At 45.8% G+C, this 9,674-nt stretch overlaps 1 non-coding gene across 1 annotated transcript; it reads left to right on the top strand.

Moving 5' to 3' along the window:
- Positions 1 to 1,885: 1,885 nt before the first annotated feature.
- LOC114811763 lies at positions 1,886 to 2,023 on the top strand. Its single transcript, XR_003759459.1, has one exon. It is a non-coding gene; the product is annotated as a small nucleolar RNA SNORA7 (small nucleolar RNA).
- Positions 2,024 to 9,674: the final 7,651 nt, after the last annotated feature.

Raw genomic sequence — 9,674 nt, 5'->3', positions numbered from 1 at the left:
TTTTCAGTGGTGCTGGGCACATAATAAGCGATTAACAAATCATCATCATCATCATAAAGGACCACAGAGATGATCGTACAGCCCACTCCGACTTCGGACATGCATGGACTTGGATCTGCACCACCTAAGCACTCAATATTCACGTCATTCACAGCACTAATATACATACCCTTTTCCATTTATGGGTAGGGATTGTCTCTGTTGCCCAATTGTACTTTCCAAGCGCTTAAAATAGTGCTCTGCACACAGTAAGTGCTCAGTAAATGAATACCCTCATACTGCCATAACCTCCTCTGAGAGTTATTATAGTTTCAGCCTCCCCCTCTAGACTGTAAGCTCCTTGTGGTCAGAAACCATGTGTATCAATTCTATTGTATTATACTCTACCAAACAATACAGTGCTCTGAGCATGGTAAACGCTCAATAAATACCACTGATTGATTGACTTTCACAGCCAGGAGATTTTTTTCCTTGTATCTCATTCCACGCTTCCATTACTTCCTCTGAAAAGTGAGGAACGTGGTGTTCTCCTGTCCCTATTTCACCAATATCGAGATGATGGCAATGAAGCAGTATGGTCTAGTGGAAAGAGCACAGGCCTTGGAGTCAGAAGTCCTGAATCTAATCCCAGCTCTGCTACTTGTCTGCTCTGTGACCACGGGCGAGCCTTTAACTTTTCTGGGCCTTTAGTTGTCCTGTTTCCCAACTAGAATGTGAGCCTCACGTGAGACCGGGGCTGTGGTCAGCCTAATTAACTTGTATCTACTTCAGCACTTGGAATAGTGTTTGACACATTCATTCAATCATATTTATTGATCGCTTACTGTGTGCAAAAGCACTGTACTAAGCACTTATAGTGTTTAACAAATACCATTAAAGAAACCCAAAACCTCCCAGCTGAGAGTGTGGATAAAGTTTGAAAATTATTCTGCAGTATTCTATACTAGACGCCATCTTTTACAAAATTTGTTGCTATTTTGTTTACTATCTCATAATCATTAGGTTCTGCTGCCTCTACGGACCTCTGACAGTCGTGTCCCACCGGGAGAGCACACACACTTATTGGCCAGTCATTAAACACAGTTAAGGGTCAAATGAAAACAAACCTTTTTCTTTTCACACAGCAAGCAGCTGGCAGTGGGGATTAGAATCCAGATCCTCTCACTCTTAGTCCCATGCTCTTTCCACTAGGCCATGCTGTTCTCAAGAGGTTCCCACCCTGAGTGCTGATTTGACCCGAATCTTCTTCCTTCTGTGCTATCGGTCAAACCATGTTTCCTTCTCTCTACTTGAAAGGGCACTTTGCAGAATGTACAAGAACCAGGTAGAAAAGTCTTCCGAGAGGATAAAACTCTGATGACACAGGGTGAAATCCCAAGAGATGGCAGTTTTCCCTCTGAAACTGGGTCAGAGCAGATTGGATAGATTTCCACAATGTGAAGCTAAGGGGTGAGGCTTCAAGGAGGCAGGGATTGGCTCCTTCTCCCCCCATTCACCCCCAATTGTCTCTTTCCCACCCACTTTTTTTTTAAATGATAGTTAAATGCTAAGTGCCAAGCACTTTACTACTAATAATAATGATGGTACTAAGCACTGGGGTAGATACAAAATAAATCAGGTTGGACACAGTCCATGACCAACATGGACTCACAGTCTTAATCCCCATTTGACAGGTGCACGGAGGTGCACCGAGAAGGCACTTGTCCAAGTTTACACAGCATTCAGGAGGCAGAATCAGAATTAGAACCCAGGCCCTCTGATTTCCAGCCTATTAAACACCAGCCTGTTCTTCTGCAAAGACTAAGATATTTGTGGACTGGGTTCTTGTCTACCAACTGTACTGTACTCTCCCTAGCACTTCCTATGGTCCTTTGATACAACAGGTCCCCTCTCAGGGTGGCACCTGGAGAGTTTCCAGTACTCTACCAGTCTCGGCTACGGGAGGGAGAGTCACGCAGAGGCCTACCCATTCCATTCCTACCTTGGGCAATGGCTAGCGAGCGGAAGGCCATCTGCTACAAGTCAAAACTCACCCGTGCTGGGCAGCAGCAGCAGCAGCAGCACGGGGGAGAGTCGAGGGCGGAGACTCAAGTTTACTGCGCAGACGGAGACAGCGGTAACCCACTTCCGGATTTTTACCAAGAAAACTCTATGGATACACTACCAGAATGACTGCAGATGGAGAGCGGGGCGTTCTGGGAGAGATGTGTCCGGGCTGTAACTATGGGTCGGAAACGACTCGACGGCAAAGACATAGTAAGTGCTCAAATACCACTCATTAAGTGACCTACTACGTGTCAAGCACTAGGAGATGATATAAGGTAATGAAACCAGACAATCCCTGTCTCACATGGAGTTCACAGTGGTGTCTACCGGTCCCGTACTTCCAAGCACTTAATAGAGTCGTCTATACTTAATTGAGTGGCGGTAGGCGAAGAAAGAGCAGAAGGGACAGAGCAGGTAACGGTTAATAATCATCAGGGCCTTCACTACTGGCCTCTGGCTAGAAAGCAGCGAATAAAGGTGGAAAGGGTGTTGAGGTGAAGGTGAGCCAGGAGGTAACTTGGGAAAGCAGGAGAGGTGAAAGGTCAAAACACAAGCAGACAAGGCAAAGAGCCCTCTCAGAACAGAGCCAAATAACCACCGGGCTAGTCTGGCCCAGTGGCAAATAGCATCTTCCAGGCTATGATTCTTGTCATGAAAACTAGGACAAGCCCAAGATTCAGGGCCTGAAAGAAACTCTGTCAGAGGGAAAAGCTGACCGAAAAGTTGTCACCTTTCTTGGGGTCCTTGAACCAACCTGCCACCAACTGATCCACATTGGTGAAAGTCATAATGAAGCTGACAAACAGCTAATTAAAATGTCACCCTGCTGGAGATTTCTACCTACACTCACACACATCTATTCCACCTTTGCCCTCCCTTTCAGACAAGAGGCAGTGTTGCTTAGTGGAAAGGGCTTGAGCCTACGGTTTGAAGTACCCGGGCTCTCAGCTCATCTTTGCCCCTTGTCTGCTGTGTGACCTTAGGCAAGTCACTTGACTTCTCTGTCCCTCAGTTTATCTGTAAAATGGGGATTAAATACCTGTTCTCCTTAGACTATATGAGAGGAACTGTGTCTGACCTGATTATCCTGCATCTATTCCTGTGTTTGGAAGATAGTAAGTGCTTAAATCTCTAAAGGACAGAGAGAGTGCCAGTATTACTGAATAGGACTTCAATTTTTTTTTCCTTCTGGAGAAGAGTTAAGGTAAAATGTAAATCAGGAATGCCATGAGGAATCAGAAGCTGGTCAGGAAAGTCTAGGGTGGGCAGATTATCAACCTACCTAATGGTTTCAATAGCCACTATATTTTTCAAAAAGGAAATATCGCAACACTCCATTTTTCTCTTCAATTACTTTTATCTTTGAAAACCCATATGCTTGGCTGAATGGGATTTGAGTGACCGAGATTTTAACAGATTAAAATTTACTAAGATTTGAGTTGGTGAGAAATAAATTAAGTGGTCTAAATGAAGCTAGAAAAGTAATTTCTTTCTGAAAAGAAAGGGAATTTGCTGCTTAACAGGAAATTTCAAGTGGGCTAACATGAGTTATAGCAAACATTTTGTTGGTCAATCAGACGGTCTAGAGATATTTTCATAGCATCCACAAAATACATACAGTCCCGTACTAGGCACATGGCTATTTTTACCGAGAAACTTTATCTTATTGGATGAGCGTGATAATTTGTAAAGCCTGAGCCTGCCAGAACCTCACACCAAATGGGAAAAAATAGGAGCCCGATTCAAGAAATATTGAATTTAGAGTCCTAAAGGCTGACTCTGTGTCCCTGAGGAGCACTTTAGCAATTTATTAGGCTATGAAATTGAATTATCTCTCTTTTCTAGTTTTATGCTTGCCCCTCAAAATGCTGACACTTTACAGTGACTTTTGCAGCTTGTGCACCTTTGGCTGATGGATTTAAATTATGAGGTCAACGAGGCTTTGTGGCTCAAAGTCTAGCAAAGGCAAAATACCCAAATAAGGAAGGAACAGTTAGTGCAGATCTGAGTTCCATTAGTAAATGAGTATAAGGCCTTTGAGAAACATCGAGCTCTTTCTTCTTTGGGGCCCATCCTCCCCACCCTCAGGTCCTCAGCACTTTCAGACATATCCATCATGTGCTTTAATGCCTGTCTCCCCATCTAGACTCTATGTTCCCTGTGGGCAGGGAATGTTTCTATCAACTCTATTGTACTGTGCTTAGTACAGTGCTCTGCACACAGAAAGGACTCAGTAAATAGCATTGATTAACAATGCTACCAGAATATAAACACCAACCTTTAGAATTTGTTTATTCAATGGTGAAGTGGGATTAACTCACCCAACAAATATGTCCTTCCCTTGCTTCCCATATTGTGAAGGGCCCCAAAGCCTCTCTAATTATAAAAAAAGTCTTCAACCAGGAGGTTACTAAAGACTTAAGTGAAGCAACTTGACCTTGTGGGAAGGACACAGGCCTGGGAGTCAGCAGACCTGGGTTCTAATCCTGCCTCTGCTACATACCTTTTGTGTGACCTTAGGCAAGTCCCTTGACTTCTCAGTGCCTCAGTTCCCTCACCTGCAAAATGGAGATTCAAACCCTGTTCTTCCTAATTAGACTAGGTGCCCCATGTTAGACTTGATGATCTTGTATCTACCCCCAGCTCTTAGTAGAGTGCTTGGCATACATTAAGCACTTAATGAATAGTAATAATAATAATAATAATGGTGGTATTTAAATGCTTACTATGTGCAGAGCACTGTTCTAAGCGCTGGGGTAGATACAGGGTAATCAGGTTGTCCCACGTGAGGCTCAGATAATCCCCATTTTACAGATGAGGTAACTGAGGCACAGAGAAGTTAAGTGACTTGCCCACAGTCACGCAGCTGACAAGTGGCAGAGCTGGGAGTCCAACCCATGACCTCTGCCTCTGAAGTCCAGGCTCTTTCCACTGAGCCATGCTGCTTCCCCATATGATTATGTATTATTGTAATAATAATTATGATATTCATTAAGCACTTACTCTGTGCCAAGCACTGTTCACTGAGCCCTGTTTTAAGTGCTGATTATTATAAGGATCGCCTCACACTTGACCCAACAAACATCACTCCCAGTACCCCCAAAATAACCACTTACAGCGGTCAGCATGCCCTATAGACACAGTTAAGACTTGTCAACATCTTGAAGGAGTTAAGACTGAGTTCCTCCTTAGCTTCCTGCCAAGTCCTGATATCACTGTTTCGTGATTCCCCCTCAAATGCACCAACACAAACCACTGCAGTCAGGAAAGAGATGTAGTTCCTTAATTAATTTGAAAAGGTCCTAACTACTCTCAGTGCGACATTCAAGACTGCAAAAGAAACTTCTCAGTTCATGTTGAAAGCCCCCTTTTCCCTAGACAATTTGTGGGGTCTTCCATCAGCAACCAGGGACACAAACAATATTTGTGAGGAACAGCCTCCAACCCCCTTTAACGATGTTCAGAATCATATATTAATCATCCTCTCTTATACTTCCAAACGTTTAATGCTTTCCCCAGGGATATACTCTATTTTTATATCAGAGACCAACAGATAAAAGAGGAAGAGCCAAAATGGATGTCATAACAATCTCAAAAACCCTACACATAAAATATCGTGCAAGCCAAACCCAGTCAGAGCATTATATCTAAGGACAAACTGTCAGTAGTGATACTTACTGTGCAACTGAGACTTTACTCCACAGCTCTCGGACAGGGGGTTTTACAGTGCACTTAACCATTTCCCAGCCCTGCTCAGGACTGTCGTGTTAGCATCACAGCTGCAGTTACTTAGGTAAATTACTCTCCCTCCTCTTCAAAGACTTAATGAAGGCCCATCTCCTCCAAGAGGCCAGACTAAGCCCCCCTTTCCTTCATCTCTCACTCCCTTCTGTATCGCCTTGACTTACTCCTTTTGCTCTTCCCTCCTCCCAGCCTCACAGCACTTATGGACATATCTGTAATTTTATTTATTGGTATTGATGCCTGTCTCCTTGAATCTATACCGTAAGCTCACTGTGGGCAGGGAATGTCACTGGTTATTGTTATATTGTACTTTTCCAGTTGCTTAATACAGTGCCCTGCACACAGTAAGCCCTCAGTAAAAATAAGAATGAATGAATAAATGACCAGTGAGAGCTTATCCCTAAGGCCTACATAGGGCACCTCTAGGGAGTGAATGGAAATCACTTGCCGCACCCAATTAAAGCAACGTGGGAGAAAATCCCTCTTTAAACTGGTGGCAAAAAGGAGGATGGTCTTGCTCTAGGGAAATCCGGTCCACCTCTCGAAGTCCTAAGAGTTGGAATGCCTCTTCAGAGGCAGAGGGGTGTGGAACGAAGTCTCACTTGCACAGTACCTTCAGAGAAGGTAATAGCAGCTGCTCCTTTAGCAGCGTGATCTGTTAAGCGCTCTCTATGTGCAAAGTACTATATTAAGTGCTGGGGTAGATATGATATAACAGTGCTCAGCGCTTAGAACAGTGCTGGGCACATAGTAAGTGCTTAACAAATACTATAATACTGCTTGTATCCACCCCAGCGCTTAGTACAGTGCCTGGCACATAGTTAAGTGCTTAACAAGTGCCATAATTATTATTATTATTATAATTAATATTACAACCAGATGAAACCCCCATCCCTGGCCCACCAGCGGTTTGTAGTCTAAGGGGAGGGAGGACAGGTATTTAATCCCTATTTTACACATGAAGAAACGGCAGCACAGAGAAGTTTAGGGGCTTGCCCTCGGTCACTTCTGGCAAGCTGAGTCACTGCTGGCCAGTGTTTCAGTGAATCAATCGATGGTATTTATTGAGCACTTACTATGCGAAGAGCACTGTGCCAAGCACCTGGGAGAGCAGAACACAACAGAGCCGACAGAAATGTTCTTTGCCCACAGTCTAAAGGAAGAGACAGACACCAATATCAGTAAATAATTTAAAGATACAGACATAAGTGCTGTGGTGCAGAGGGTGGCGAGTATACCAGGTGTCCAAAAGGGTATAGAACCAAATGCCTAGACATGCAGAAGGGAAAGGGAGCCGGGGAAAAGTGTGCCAGTCAGAAGAGAGCCTCCTGGAAGAGAATGTGACCTTAATAAGGCTTTGAAGGTGGGGAGAGTAATGGTCTCGAATGTATGGAGGAGGAGGGAGTTCCAGGCCAGGAGGAGGATGATGAGGGAAAGGGTTTGGCAGCAAGATAGACGAGATCAGGGTACAGTGATCAAGTTGGCGCTAGAGAAGCAAAACGTGCGGGCTGGGCTGTAGCAGGAGATCCCTGAGGTGTGGTGGGGAGGGGACAGGTCGATGGAGTGTTTTAAAACCAATGCTAAGGGATGATTTTCATCAGCCTGAATTCTCTCCTTTACTAGAGAAGCGGCGTGGCTCAGTGGAAAGAGCATGGGCTTTGGAGTCAGAGGTCATGAGTTCAAATCCCAGCTCTGCCACTTGTCAGCTGTGTGACTGTGGGCGAGTCACTTAACTTCTCTGTGCCTCAGTTACCTCATCTGTAAAATGGGGAATAAGACTGTGAGCCCCACGTGGGACAACCTGATTCCCCTGTGTCTACCCCAGCGCTTAGAACAGTGCTCTGCACATAGTAAGCGCTTAACAAATACCAACATTATTATTATTATTATTATTATTACTAATCCCCTAAGAGCCACAGAAATACAAACGGTTTCTCTGGGCAGCCAGTGTCTGCAATGATGGATTGGCCCCACAACCCGAACCCAGGATTCGAGGGTCAGTCAATCCCCTAAACTTATTGGTGCTGAATGGTCCCATTTGAATGGGAGGATGGGGGATGAGGAGACGCCAGGGGTCGGGGGTGGGGAGGTCAGACAACATCATCCCTGCACACCTGTCCAACTGGTCTGGAAAATCTCCCAGAGACCCCATGGTTAGAGTCTCGAATGCCTCAGATGGGTCGGGTGTGATCTCACCCGAAAGCACGAAACTGGACTAAGCGACCATTCAGCAGCACTCGATTTCTGGGAATACGACCTCCGCCGCATGCTCTCTGTCAGTCAGGTCGGCCCGCGTTGACATCATCTCAGTGAGAGCCCTCTTGTCATTTTAGCACACCTGGCAGCCCCGCCACTGAGTCTTTGGGACCCTGCTTGAGGAAGGAGGGGCCTCGACGGCTCCCAGAATGGTCTCCGGTCCCCAAGGAGGCTCCCCAGGTGGCTTCTAGGTAATTGGTTGAGACGCAGCATGGCTTAGTGGAAAGAGCCCGGGCTTGGGAGTCAGAGGTCGTGGGTTCTAATCCCAGCTCCGCTACTAGTCTGCTATGTGATCTTGGGCAAGTCACTTAACTTCTCTGCACCTCAGTGACCTCATCTGTAAAATGGGGATGAAGACTGTGAGCCCCATGTGGGACAACTTGATTAGTTTGTATCTACCCCAGCGCTTAGAAAGTGCTTGGCATTAGTAAGCGCTTAATAAATACCACGATTATTATTAATGCCCCTTGTTGACCTTCAGGCTTCGTTCGGTACCCGGGAAACACCTTTCCCTGGGGAAGGCTGGTCCACCTGAATGTGGAAGCTATCCTTGCTGTTCCTGCTGCCCATCCTCTTACTGTCCCTGCTTCCCCTGAGTTCTTACCAGTGTCACTGTTAGTACTGAAACAGAAAGTGGGACTTGGCTCGCTAGACCAGCCTTCTGGGGTGAGAAAGGACCAGGGACACAAACTTCGCCACCCCCCTAAGTGCAGGAAGGATGGCCACTTGATCTCACGGACAATATCGAGGTCAAAATACCACACTGGCCAGTGCTTCAAGTTTATTAAAACAATGAGCAGCCTGTTCAAGACCCGATGCATCAGGCATTCATTTCCCCCTTCTGCTTGATAATCATAATGATAATGATGGTATTTGTTAAGCGCTTACTATGTGCCAAGCACGGTTCTAAGCGCAAGGGAAGATACAAGGTAGTCAGGTTGTCCCACCTGGGGCTCACAGTCTGAATCCCCATTTTACAGATGAGGTCACCGAGGCCCAGAGAAGTTAAGTGACTTGCCCAAAGTCACACAGCTGACAGGTAGCCGAGCCGGAATTAGAACCCACAACCTCTGACTCCCAAGCCCGTGTTCTTTCCACCAAGCCACACTGCTTCTCACTTGATGTGTGGCCTCCTTCACGCATCACGAGGGTGTTTGGGTTCTAGAACTGGGTGGACTTTCCAGATGGATGGCGATATCTTTCCCTCTTCCACCCCGAGGAGCAGCATGGCCTAGTGGAAAGAGCAAGGGCCTGGGAGTCAGGGGACCTGGGTTCTATGGCTGGTTCCTCCACATGCCTCCTGTGTGACCTTGGACAAGTCACTTGACTTCACTTTGCCTCTATTCATTTATAAAAAGTGTGGATTCCCTCTGTTTTCCCTCTTAAATTTTGAGTCCACTGTGGGACAGGGACTGGTACTGACCTGATTATCTTGTATTTCCCCCAGTGCTTAGGAAGAGTCCTTGACACATAGTAAGCATTTAAACCAATACGGCAATCGTTACCCTGAAAATAGCAAGGCAGTGATTTCCTGAGTAATGATGCATGTTACTAAGCACTTGGAAAAGTAAGACACAGAAAAATGACCTTTTCCCTGCCCACAAGGAGATTACACACTGACGGGGGAA

This window comes from Ornithorhynchus anatinus, chromosome 4 (assembly GCF_004115215.2).
Source record: "Ornithorhynchus anatinus isolate Pmale09 chromosome 4, mOrnAna1.pri.v4, whole genome shotgun sequence".
NCBI lineage: Eukaryota > Metazoa > Chordata > Mammalia > Monotremata > Ornithorhynchidae > Ornithorhynchus > Ornithorhynchus anatinus.
This window is presented reverse-complemented; position numbering and strand designations above follow the sequence as displayed.